Source organism: Eschrichtius robustus, chromosome 4 (genome assembly GCF_028021215.1).
Source record: "Eschrichtius robustus isolate mEscRob2 chromosome 4, mEscRob2.pri, whole genome shotgun sequence".
NCBI classification, from domain to species: domain Eukaryota; kingdom Metazoa; phylum Chordata; class Mammalia; order Artiodactyla; family Eschrichtiidae; genus Eschrichtius; species Eschrichtius robustus.
Window position 1 is genome coordinate 54,643,634 of NC_090827.1, and position 13,517 is coordinate 54,657,150.

The 13,517-nt window shown below is 40.8% G+C and overlaps 1 pseudogene; it reads right to left on the minus strand.

The window, feature by feature from the left end:
- Positions 1-847: 847 nt before the first annotated feature.
- Positions 848-1,203, minus strand: LOC137763662 (PHD finger-like domain-containing protein 5A pseudogene; annotated as a pseudogene).
- Positions 1,204-13,517: the final 12,314 nt, after the last annotated feature.

Below are 13,517 nucleotides of genomic sequence, written 5' to 3' on the forward strand. Positions count from 1 at the left end.
AGACACACAAGAGTTGAGAGTCTGGTTATTAGATTTCTTGCTTTTTGGCATCTTGCTTACATATCAGTATTGTTCCTTTCAGTGTTACTTATTCTTTGTGGCTGGTTAATTTATGTGTAGATACTTAAAAAAGAACTCTACATTTTTTTCCTAAACATCACAAGTGCTTTCTCTTACCATGATTATTCTCTTTTTTGCATGAATCCCAATACCTTTATTCTGAATCACAAATTCCTGGGTGACTAAAATTCCTAGAGTTAAGATTAAATTGGGCAGGGGCTGACTACCAGAAAATAGGCTGACTACCAGAAAATAAACACCTGCTTTATTAATACAATAGCAACAGAAAGGGTTTCCAATTTTTAGAAGAAAAATAACATAAACCAGCACCACCTGGTGGGTGTTACAGATGAAATGCCCACACTTGTTGTTCTGACCACTACCACCCTGCAGATGTTTCATCAAGGACAACTGCCATCAGAGCTGCTGCAAGAACATGCTTCTCCCTGCAGCCAGCTTCACAGCTCCTCAAACAGAAGACTGAACTGATAGATCATTCCTGTTTTAGAAGCTTTTGGTGTACAGAACTTCTCGATGTGGATAACACAGTCTTGCTTCTTGAATTTAAGGAACGCCATGAACCAATCTATCCATTTTTCTGTGATACAGTCTGCCAGAGTGCTCTGCGAAGAATCTTTTTTTTCCATTCCTACCATGTCTGGGTGAGAGGAGAGGAAAGGGTGGAAAGGTGCCAGTGTACTAATAGGCAATTCCGGTGATGCTGTGTGCTCCATTTCCTTTCTGTAGGCATCTCTTTTGGCAGCTGCAGCAGCTTGATGGGGGGAGGAAGAGGCAGCCCACCAATCACCTCTTCTTGAAGCCCTATTTTTTGCGTTCATAGAAGAGATCTGTCTTAGAGCTCCCAAAACTGACAATCTTTGGGCAACCATCTCTGTCTTTCTCCTGGATGGTGCACTCCTTACAAAAATAGGCATCTGAAACTCCGGGGCCTCCACGGATCACACAGTGTCCCTGGTAAGAGCCATAGTTACGTTCATCACACATGCGCACCAGGGTGCAGGGACACACATAGGAGTCACAGATCACACACTTGCCATCACATCTTTCACACAGTCTTCCAATGGCAACACGAGCCTGCTTGAGGCAAAAGATCAAGTCCGGGTGATGTTTAGCCATAGCTCCCTCTATGCCACCCATGATTATTTTCTAAAAGACACTCACCAAGTGAGAAATCTTCCCGGATTTTGTCACAGCTGACAGTCTCTGTTGAAGAAAGATTCTCGTCTTTGTTATCAAGGGAATAGTGCAAAGGATATGAACACCGATAGAACTTCATAAGAGGAGCTGAGCTTGGTATCCTGTGAGGCCTAGTCTAAATCCATGGTTGCTAATTTTTCAGTTTTGTGAGTAGCACATTCACTCACAGTTCTTCACATGTTAATAAAGCCTCCAGTATTACCTCCTGCCTCTCCCTGCGTGTGAACACTTTATTGGAAGGAAAGGAGCTAACCTTAAGCTGGTGTAGACCGAGGCTGAGGGGTGCTGTGGTGAGGGAAGGGAAGAGCCCTTTCTACCCATTACTTAAATATTTTTCTGAAATGATTTGGACTTAACATGGTACGCTAATATAGTTTTTCTTCATGATGCTATAGGGGAGGAAAAATCTTTTCCTTCTACTCTTCTAAGTTCTTGGCTGGGACCCCTATAACAAGACAGATTAACAAGAAAAAAGCATACAAATGTATTTAATATAACTTTTACATGACACGAGAGCCTTAATAAGGAAACAAAGACTTGAAGAAGCGATTAAGCCAGAGCGTTTTCACGCTAGGTTTGATGAAGAGTGGAAAGTCGTGGAAAGATGCGATAGGATAACAGAGTATGAGCTAAGGGTAGTACACGGGAAAAGAGCAAGGCCTGTTCAGATTCCTTTCAACATCCTTCCACCTTGGAAATAAGGATGTTCCTTTCCTCCCTGCATAGGGAGGGCCCCTCTCCCATAAGGGTTTTGTGACCTACTTCAGGGGAAGTTCAGAAAGTCCTTCCTGCATGTGACATTTCTTAAATTTTTTTCAGTTTATGCCAAGGTGCCATATCTTGGGGTAGGTTATCCTGAACACCATCAATGTTGTAAGTAAACATCCAGGAAACTCATTAGCTTCAATTGTACTTGATACTTTCCTTCTTGGGTTTCCTTACTCATCTTTCCCAAGTTCTCCCAGCAGGTATGGCCTTCTCCAATTTAAGAAATTCATAATGAATAAGTAGCAGATATAGTAAGCCGTAAATGGTAATATTTTCTCCTAGCCTTGTGAATTTGAGAACATAATTTTCCCTACAAAAAAGTTGGAGATGGGGTTTAGAGTCTTTAGCCTCTTGTATCTTTAAAATTAAAGATTTTAAAAAATTTAAATTAAATTAAAAAGTAATATATTTTCATTGTAAAAATATTAGAAATGACAGATAAGGAGAATAAGGAAAAAATGCATCCTTAACTGCCACCACTCTCCTACACAAAAATAATTACTATCATCATATCTGTGTATATTTTTATGACCTTTTCTCTATAGATATAAATATACCTATATAAATAATTTCTCAAGGTTGCAGTAATAGTATAGACACAATTCCATGTTTTCTTTTGCATTTACATTTTATAAACTCTTTTCCATGTTTTTTACATAATCTTCATAGTTACTATTTTAGTGGCTAACACCATTATTTGAAATTGAGTTATTATTAGAAGAAATGGATTCTTTGAGAAACGTATCCCCTTCTATCCTTTTAGTTTGAGCAAGGTTCTGGAGTATATAGGACATTTTCCTCTCCGCCTTGGGCATGTGCTCACCCATTTCCTTATTCCCCTTTAACTTAATACTAGAAATATTTTTTCAATCAGGCATATGAATAATATTAGAAATTTATTTGGAAAGAAATAATAAATGAAAGAAGTATTCTCTGAGGAGGATCTTTTTGGATAGGGTTGAAGACAGGGTTTTTCATTTTATCTGCCATTGGCTTCCAAATGAAAATAGAAGGAATGGCAGCTGTATTTTCACTACAGAATTGTGCATATATGTGTGTCTGAGGAACTTTATGAAATAGCTTAGAAAATGATCATCAATGCCTTGAATAGATTCATCACAACGTGTGTACTTATTTAAGCATATTCTTGGGTACTGTGCATTCACATGGCCTGATTTGTAATATATGCCATTTTTTCCCCTGAGTTTGCATATCAGAGATGATGCCTTTTTTTTCTCCCAGTACTGCTGCTTCTGCCTCTACCTGGGATTATGCAGATTCTGGTTTAAACCTCTTTATTCTTTTCTGCAAGTGCACAGCATGATGGGCTTCATTTCTGAGAGTAAATGATAATGGATTTCAGCTTTCACCAGTGACATTTGGAAACTACAAGTCTTTAATAAGATGTGTGCCACACAATGAAAATGGTCACCCTGTTCCAAGGATGTGAAAATGTAAATAAAATAGCAGTGCTGTAAACATGTAGAGGCTAAATCTTAAAATGAAGGTGGGGGTCCTAATTATTTTAATGGAACCAATTTTATGATTTTTCAAGTGGGATGTAAAGGACAATCTTATCTATAGTGGGTACTTGGGATAATCAAGGGAAAGCTCTTAGAAAGGGTTTAATTTATTCTGTCAGATATTCAAGGCTATAAAACATTTCAACAAATCAAAGCCATCATTTGAGAAATAATAAAGATTAAAAGCCAACATCAGACACCACAAACTTGCGTCCTTCCTGCCCTTTAATCTGAGTACCAGTTTTATATTAAATAAAGCGTGCTTATCATCGATTAGCATTTATTTCTGTCTCACTGGGTATACAGTGCTTTTTGATGGTCCGGATGTAAAGGGACCCAATTTCTTGTCTAAAACAACTGAATGTCTATCTTTTGTTGATAAACACAACGTGTGAAGGTCGTAAAGAGAGAGCTTTGATAAATTTGTCAGACCTGGGCTTCATGGCTGCATCTGCAGAGGGAGGAGAGGCCAGGGTATCTGAAAAGAGCAGGGGTATTTCTCTAAAGAGCAATGACCTTGAGAGATAAGATTACTGAAACCTCAAATCCCAGTTTTGGGTCTTGAGGTGAAGTAACCTTTGCCTCATTCCTGAATTTCCATTTTCCTTATTCCCATTTACTGCTAGCAGAGACTGGGAATCAGTTTCCTACCTTTACGGAAACCCCAATTTATTGGGCTTCTCACTCCCACGCTATCTCTTCGGTAAGAGAAAGAGGATGCTTTTCTGCTCCAAATGCCTGGGGAGGACCTTTCCTCATTTCCTATTCCTGAATCATCTGGGCCTTTGCACTTGAGTATTGACTGGTGGCAGTGACACCTTCACCTTGGTGTAATATGTCTTTCAAGCGAGAAGCCTTTCCTGGTCAATACTGAATCAACTTGCTCTGGCAGTCTAATTGAATGCCTCCCTCAGACAAATGGGTCACTGGGGGAAAGGGTAAAACCTTGATATGCAGATCTCAGTCGAAGCCCCAGAGAAGGCCGTTTTAAAAATACATATTCCTCTTGAGAAGCAGCCTATGTAACGAAAACAGTGCTAGTTATTTGCACAGCAAAATGGACATAAATCAATGTGTTTACATCTTTCTTTTTGTTGGACTACTATCTTACTTTAACTTGATCCCTGGAGAGAGAGTGAGATGGACAGACAGACAGACAGAAACAGAGAGAAGAGAGAGACCAAAGCTCTAGCATGACCCCTAGGATGAGAAACTTCTTGCCTTAAAATTTGGGGTATGTTGATCTCTTTTTTAGAATTCACACCATTTCCATATAGCAAATTACATTGATGTTTAAATTGTTTGATATCCTTAATATTAATAAAATACAGCTTTTTCCTAAGATGATTGTGTTTTTTTCTCAGTGTTCCTTTGGGGGTTTATAAGAAGAAGGGGGCAGGTAAGTGCCCAGCATTGTGTTAGCTTGTTTCTAAAAACTCTCTTAGTCCTTACTCCAGCCCTATGAGAAGAGTAATCCCTGATTTACAGAGAAGGAAACTCACTCAGAGAGCTTGGTAACTTGCCCAAGGTCATTTAGTTACTTGTCAGTATGAACCAAACTCTGGTATCTCCAAGGCCAGTGCTTCTTTTCCCATAGGGATGGATTTTGAATCACTTTTTAAAAATAATATCTTGGGGACCATTGTTATCTTATTCATCTTTTTACCTACATGGTGTGAAAATGTATACATACTCTGTATGTTAGTTTCCTATTGCTGCTGTAACTAATTGCCAAAAACTTAGTGGCTTTAAACAAAACAAAATTGTCATTTTTCGGTTCTGGAGGTCAGAGTCCAAAAATGGATCTTACTGGGCTAAAGTCAAGGTGCTGACAGGCTTGCGATCCTATCTGGAGGCTGTAAGGGAGAATGTGCTTTCTCACCTTCTCCAGCTTCTAGAAGCTGCCCTCACTTCTTGGCTCATGGCCCCTTCCTTCCTCTTCAAAGCCAGCAATGGCCGGTTGAGTCTTTCTCACGTTGTATCAGTCTGACTTCTGCTTTTGTCATTGCTGTGATTATGTTGGGTCCAACAGGATAATCCAGGATAATAATCTTCACAGCTCAAGGTCAACTGACTAACAACCTTAATGCCATCAGCAACCTCAAGTCCCCCTTGCTATGTAGCCTGACATAGTCATAGCCAGGGGAGTAGAACATGACATCTTTGGGGGACCATTATTCTGCCCACCGTATGTTATGAAATCGTTTAACAGAATAACACAGTAGTGAGAGATCCAGGATTTGAAGTCAGATTGCCTGAGTTCAAGTCCTAGCCCACTGCTTTCTCACTGTGTGATCTGGGGCAAATCAATTACATTCTCTGTGCCTTGGCATTCTCATCTATGAAACGGGAATAACAATTTGTGGTAGAGATTGAGATAATGTATACAGAATGTTCAGCATTACTAGCACATGGCATACAGTAGATGTCTAATAATTCTTGGCCATTATTGTTTATGAAACAGTACATGGGTGCATGGTACATTGTGCTGCACAAAATGTTTCACAGATATCATTTTGTTAGATTTTCCACTGCTCTGGCACTTACTGTTAATACATTTGTAGTTTATTGTGAAGTTATTTTTAATCCAAGTTGAAATTGTAAAAAAATATGGCTTAAAATTAAAGGGAATTTAGGGGGAAATCCACTTTTTAAAACTTCATTTTAGTTTTTTAATACTTCTAAGTCTTTACCTACACACATTCTATAGTTATTTATGAGCTTCTAGAAAGTAGAGACAGTGTTTTTGTTCATTCTCTAGGCACTGGCTTGAACATAATTAGCATGTAATGAACGCAGATAAATGCCTGAAGGGAATCCAAAGAGGCTGAAATGGCCAGAGGTGAGGGCATAGGCTGGGAAGTGCTGAGGCTTTTGCATTCTCTCCCTTTTTTTGCTGCATTGAAAGTCCCCCTAGTGGGTCCCTTGACCTTGATGTGTTTAAACTTTTCAACTCATTGAGGACATAGCAACTTATTAAGAGCTGCCTTGATCAATTAATTGAATTTGGCTTTAGCCATGTGCAGGTAACAGAAAACTGGTCTCAAATTGGCTAAAACAATGAGGCATTTATCAGCTCACGTAACTGAGAACTCACAGAGGTAGGTCAGGCTTCAGGTCAGGCTGGAGCCAGTGGTTCATTGAGTCCATCATTTTGTCTCTTCCTTCCTCTTCTCTGTTTTCCTTATGCCTTGTGTGCTTTGCCACAAGATGGCTGCTAGCAGCTTCTGGCGGCTCTGTGCTTCCTTGCTTACGTCCTGCAGGGGTAGACAGCACAACTTTCGGTAGCAGTCACAAGAGAGCAAAGAACTATGTTTCTTAGAAACCTCCTCCAAGAAGGAGTTCTCCATATCTCATTGGCTGGGGTGGAATCTCACCTTCTTGTGACATCCCTGAAGCAATCACAGTGGCCAAGGGAGACCAATGTGTTGATCAGTTTATACCAATTAGAGGTCACCAAGAACCACTGTGTGTGTGTGTGTGTGTGTGTGTGTGTGTGTGTGTGTGTGTTCAGCTTTTTCCTAAAAAGTTGCCAGATGAAATATAGGATAGAAAAAGTACTCAAGCTGCATGGGGGAGAGGAGGGTTCTGAGCGGCCAAACCCAGCAAAAATGGAAACAGCCCAGCACGTCTGAGGATGTAAAAGAAGAAATTCTTCTCCTAGGTAGTGAAATCTGGCTGAGTTGGGGTCCTAGTCTCTTATACCATTATAAGCAGTTCTCTTGAGTCATCCTTCTTGCTCATCATCTTGTTGATTTATGGAGCATTTCCTAAAGCTTTTGAGTTTTCCTGTTAGAGTGTAAGTGCTTCATTATTCATTTGCAAGGATTTATTCGACAGCTACTCATGAGAGCTGCTCTTTGAAGCACTGGGGAATTCAGAAGTGAACAAAACATAGCCCCAAACTTTAAGGATCTTACCACCCATAGGAGAATAGAGCCCCCAAGCTTCAGGATCCTTGGTTAGTTTCAAGGGTAAAAACTTGTTAGAGTCTCAGTCTGATTATAATTGGGTCAAGAAAGCTACTTGTACAGGAGCATGAAGAACCCACTCACTTATCTCAAAGGGAGCGATTTAGGGAAGGACTCAAGTATTGTGGATGAAAGGTGAACAGTCAGTAGCAGAGACAGACGCAGTTTAAACCTCTCATACTAAAGTCATAAACATAGGGTGGCCGGGAGCGGGACGGGGTGATTGAGACTGGCATGCAGAGAGAGGTGGAAGCCTGAAATGCCTTCCATGGGGGCCTGGTGTGAACTGAACTGAAAGTGGTTTGAAACCGTGCAGTTACATCACAGTTCATGACCTCTATTGGGAGGTCCTAGAGAGGAACCTAGGATCGAATCTGTCAGTTAAAATCCTACTTTCTCTCCAAGAAGTAGGCCCTCTGGGTCATCCTGTGAGCTTCCACTGATGATGAACTTCACATTTTAACTGCTTTCTCTCTAAGTAACTACCTCCCTACGGTGGAAGGTGTGGATCCCTTGGTGCATACAAAACTTACTGTAAGCAGTGAATCGACTTCCTGCAGGTCAGTTCAGGAAAGCCCACAGGGCAGGGTCTAGCTGGGGGCAAGGACTAGGGTTTAATCAGGTTGCTTAGACTGTATCCACTCAAGTGGTTGCCATTTTTGTAATGTTTGAGTGCTAGAAGAACAGAGGAAGCCTAAATATATGGAAATACATTTATTAAATTTAACACATTACCTTTCAAAGAAAAATCAGATGACCCACATGAATGGTATTTTTAGTAGTTATTATACATATGACAGTTAGTCATAGTGGAATTTTTTTGCCATTTATTCTAATTAGTATTATTTTGACATAGCCAGACCAGTTTTGGGTGTTCTCTTTGCTTTGTTAGTTTTCCAATATCCATAAATAGCATTAACGTTTGTTGGGATCCTTGAAGGGAGCCCATTAAATAAAACCCTTTGTCCTGCCTGAGTGCTAAGAAAAGTAAGAATTAAGACAACAGAGTAAGATAGATGAGAGCTCATCTTTAGTTACTCATAAAGGCTCAGTTGGAGGATAGATTTAATCCTACTTTCCCACCTGGTTATGGGCTGTGCTGAACCATGGCCGAGTCTCTGTGGGTGGGGCAGGGATGGAGGAGAAGGGATGTCAGGGCATGACTTGGGGCTCCCTGGAGGAGCACAAAGGAACCAAGAGGTATAAAGGAAGAGCTGAACTGAGCATGTCCAGTTTATTCCTTCAAATTTCTCAATCAGATAGGTTACTCCCAGAGAGATCATGGGAATTACACTGAATGAGTTCCCTTCATCAGGAGTAGAGAAGAAGTATTCCCTTTAACTTTGTAAACAGTTTTTCTAGATGTTTTGTATAGTTTAATCCTCTCTTTATATACTGACTCAACCATACTGTCATCCAAAGACAAGATCTTGGATTTAAAACAGCCATAGTATTTCCTTTATCCTCTATCATCCTTTCTTCTACCCCATTCCTCCTCCTCTTACACTAAATCTGGCCCTGGAGCTCAGGCTTCTTGAGGTCCTTTTCTATATTTATTTAAATTATGTATATGAAATCCCATACTTAATCCCATTCAGGAAGTTCATAGCTTGTCATGTGCCAGTCATTTTATATATGTTATCCCATTTAATCCACAACAAACCTGGGGAATAGGATTTATTCTCATTTCTAGATGCAGAAACTGTCTCTCAGAGAGGGTAATTCATCCAAGGTTAAAGAGATAGTAAGTAGTGAAAACAGCATTCATGTCCCTTCACTCCAAAGACAAGCACTTTGTTCTAGTCTTGGCAGTAGTGAAGAATGGGCGTGAGTGTGAGATGAAATGCATCTGCATGAAATGAGCAAGGTCACATGGGTCTTTGGTAGAGGTGGGTACAGGAAAGAGCATAGTTGGACATGGAGCTCTCTGAAAAGGTGGAAGGAAGGTGAGAGAAAAGTAATTTGCATTTTTAATATAGGCGTCTGTCCTCCTAACCCTACTCTATGTGGAGAGAAGTTAGAAGCTGGGCAGACTACAGAGTTAACTTTTCTAACTTTCCTGTATGCCGTAGGACTTGGACTTGGGAAAGTCTTGATTTGGCTTTGGGTGGCAGCCCTGGGGCAGTGATGTTCAGGTGTGTCAACAGTTGAGTTCAGTAGTTTTTTGACCTACTTTTCTTAGACAAGGATCTGTTTTCCACTGCTGGCCTCCAAAGGCCTCTTCTCTCCTAGGACACCTCTTCCCTACCCTCCTCCCTTTCCTCAGGCCAGGAAGCTGGCGGGAGAGGAGTGCATTGCAGCCTGCAGTGCTAAGAACTCTTATGGTCCACGGTTAATAGGGCTTCTCTGTTGTTGATGGAGGAGAGAGAAAAGAAAGTGTGTATTCTATTTTTCTTTCTTGGGGAGTGGATAGCTGTGCCCTTGCATGACTGTTTTTGAGGACCTATGGTTTCCTGACCATCTTTGTCTCTGGAACAGAATGTTTTCCTTTACTTTCTTCTGGGTTAATAATGCCATAAACCTTGTCTTACTTTTTTCTCTGGGAGTGCTGTGTGTGCCACACCGCCCCTGTCACCACTAAACTAAATATTAAGACAATCAGTCATTCAGATCCCATCTGCCTATAGTAGTGCACTAGGAGTAGTGACCAGGTTGACTGTAGCATGTGAACAGAATTTGCTTTTTGATTCAACAGAAACTTTCAAGTGTTATAGCTCAGGGATAATGTGCTGGTATATTTATAGTAACTAGTTTTCTTCTTTCCCACTTATGTGGATACCTGATTAGAATAATAAACATCTCACCCAGAATTATGGGCAAGATCCTAAGCTTGTAGTGTGACAATGACTAAATACTTGGCTGAGACTTATGAAATCCAGCGGTAATTTACTGGTCTGTTGTATGCTATGGGCCTGAGTTACATCATGAAATTCTTAATTACAGAGGGGTGGCAAAAGGAGATTTTAGAACATTATTGATAGTGTTCCTGAAATACTTAGGATTTCCCAAAGCAGGATCTTATTGCTTGAACTCTGGTCCATTTGTACTTCTATGGTCCATTGGCCTTTGTAGATTTATTCATTTTTCCTGTTTATACTAAAAAGTAAAATAAATAAAATAAAACACTAAAAATCCATTTTCTTCATTTCCACCCTGCCCAAAGAGACTACACAGTAAGTACTCTAGGAAACTTATCTTGATTTTAAATTCTATCAGTAAACGTGAGAAAGAAAAAGAAAACCATTTTTGATTGATTTCTTTCATTCTGCATCCATCTCCTTTACAAACAAACTGGAAACTCTGACAAGATTCTATTCCACTGATTGTTTTTCTTGGTTGGGGTGATGAGGGAGTCCATTAGTCATTTCTTTAAAATTGTATCTTTGAGATATCTGTGTTGTTCATGAAGTACTTATGAGTTTTGTCCTTGAACTGATCCCCAAGCAGGAACTCACTCACAGACTTCAGTAGAAGTATGTAACCCACATGTCCTTGAGTTTGGCAGGACCACTGGAAAAGTGTTCACATGTTATGTACAATATATCTTTTATAAGGCACCTTAGTGCCATGTCATAGATTGAAATGGGCAAGGTGATTCTGGTCAAGAACATATAGATTGTTGCTAGCTGGGGCTGGAGACGTTTGGTATATGCTTAGCTTGAAGTTTCCCTATCACCAAAGAATAGTTTGACTCAGTTTTCTTTGTATAACTGCAAAGATGAGGAAAAGTTGGGGGGAAATTCTTTAACTTCCCAGACAGTCCCCTTATTATCTTTCCTGTTAAGAATAGCTCATATTTCTTGAGAGCTAACTATGTACTAGCCCTTGCACTAAATGCATGGGTACACTGGTAAATGTTAAACAATCAGCTCTCAATAAAAAAAAAAGTTCTAATTTGTAGCATCTGCCAGTTTCTGTGGTGTGAATACTCCCACCACGACCAGTGCCAGGCCATATGTGGGATGTCACTGAAGGGAGACGTGGGAAGAGATGCTGCCCAAAGGCTCTTGTGAGCTAAAAGGAGTCAAGTCCAGCACACCCCCGGCTAAATGTTTTATAAAACGTGCTAACTCTCACAACAAGTCTATGATTTGGGTACTGTAACAGCCTCGTTTCAAAGTTGAGAACACTGAAGCCCTGAGAGGTGAATTAACTTACCCACGTTACAAAGCTAGCATGTAGGGCAGCTAGGATCTGCACACAGCAATATGGCTCCAGAACCTGTGCTGTTAACCACAGTGCCGTGTCACCTGCAGTCTTTGTGGTGGTTTCGCCTTCAGTTCAGGAATTTCGTGCAAGTACTGTTTAGGAATATGAGGTGGTTGAGTGTGAAACCTATAAAGTAGAAAATATTTGTATTAATCTATACATTCATACCTGTGTAAGTTCATCTCTGAAAAATTACTTTAGGTAGTGGTTATGAGGGGGCATCATTTGGGGGCTAGTTAGTGCTCACATGGGGAAGAGCCTCTAAAAGTAAGTAAAAACCATCTCAAGACAGAGCGTGTGAGTAGAAAGGTGGAGGATGGGGAGACCCTGTGGATGGATGGTGACGACAGGAGGTAAGGTTCTGTGAGCAGAGACAGACAGCCCAGGCTCCTGGCTGTGAGTCAAATGCCACCAAACTGGAAGAGCTTCATGGAGCACTTCTACCTGGATTTCCTAGAGGAATGCTTCTGCTTGTCTGCTCACCTGCCAGTGAGCTTCAGAGAGCAGCTTGGACTCAACATACCGTAAATGAGTCTCCATTATTTGAGCCATGAACTCTAAGAAAAGCTAATATGCTCCCTTAGTAACCCTCCTTTGGCTCCTTGATGTTGCAGTTTTCTTCTATGGGTGTAGTTATGTATGTAGGATTTTTTTTTTTTTTTTTAAAGGAGCCTGAAAGAAAACACTCTTTCTGTGCTCACAAGACTTCTGACACCAGATAGTTTTTTTTTTTCCCCCCGCACCATGCAGTTCTCCAATTTTCAGCAGACACCAACTGGGTATCCTACAGTTTCACTCAATTTTGACACTAACTGCCCAGAATTAGCTAAAGACAGGCTAAGGACTCAGTCCCACAAGACTGAGTCCCCCACTTTGGTTGCGACTAACTGGCTGTAAATTGGGGGCTCCCACAACCCCCTCCTCAGGTCTGATAGTTTGCTAGAGCAGCTCATGGAACTCAGGAAAGTGTTTTACTTATTATTACTGGCTTATTATTAAGGATACAGCTCATGAGCAGCCAAATGGATAGATGGTTGGGCAAGGTATGGGGTGAGGGTACATGGAACTTCTACAGCCCCTTTGGATGCACCACCCTCCCTGCACCTGTATGTGTCCACAGACCTGGCAGCACTCCAGACTCCTGCCTTTAGAGTTTTTATGTAGGTGCATTATGTAGGCATGACTGATTAAATCATTGGCCATTGATGATTAACTCAATCTTCAGTCTCTCTTTCCTCCCTGAAGCTTGGGGGCGTGAGCTGAAAATCCCAACCCTTGAATCTCCTTGTTGGTTCCTATTGGTTCCATCCTCCAAGAGTCACCTCATTAGCAGAAACTCAGGTACGGCTGAAAAGAGCTTGTTACGAATAACAAAATACACTCCTCTCAGTGCTATCACTCAGGACATTCCAAGGGTTTTCGGAGGTCTGTGCCAGGAATGGGGGATGAAGACCAAGCAGTGTTTCTTATTATATCACAACATCACAGAGCCTTTTCTCTGATTTAGGCAAAAGGGTCTGTAAAAAAGAAAATTATTACCGATCATAATTACTGTTTTTGACATTCAAAGTCTATACACTCACGCTGGTAAAATCCAGATGTCTCTCAAGGGAAGTTGTTTCCTGGTCACCTCTGGCTTCTAGTTCTGTTTGTAAATCAGCTGCTCACTGTTTCACATGTGCTGTCCCACTCTTGCCTGAGCTCTAGTTTTCTTCCATTTTCTTGGTTTTCTGTTTCTCAATTTTTCTTTACTGGCTCAGCTACTCTT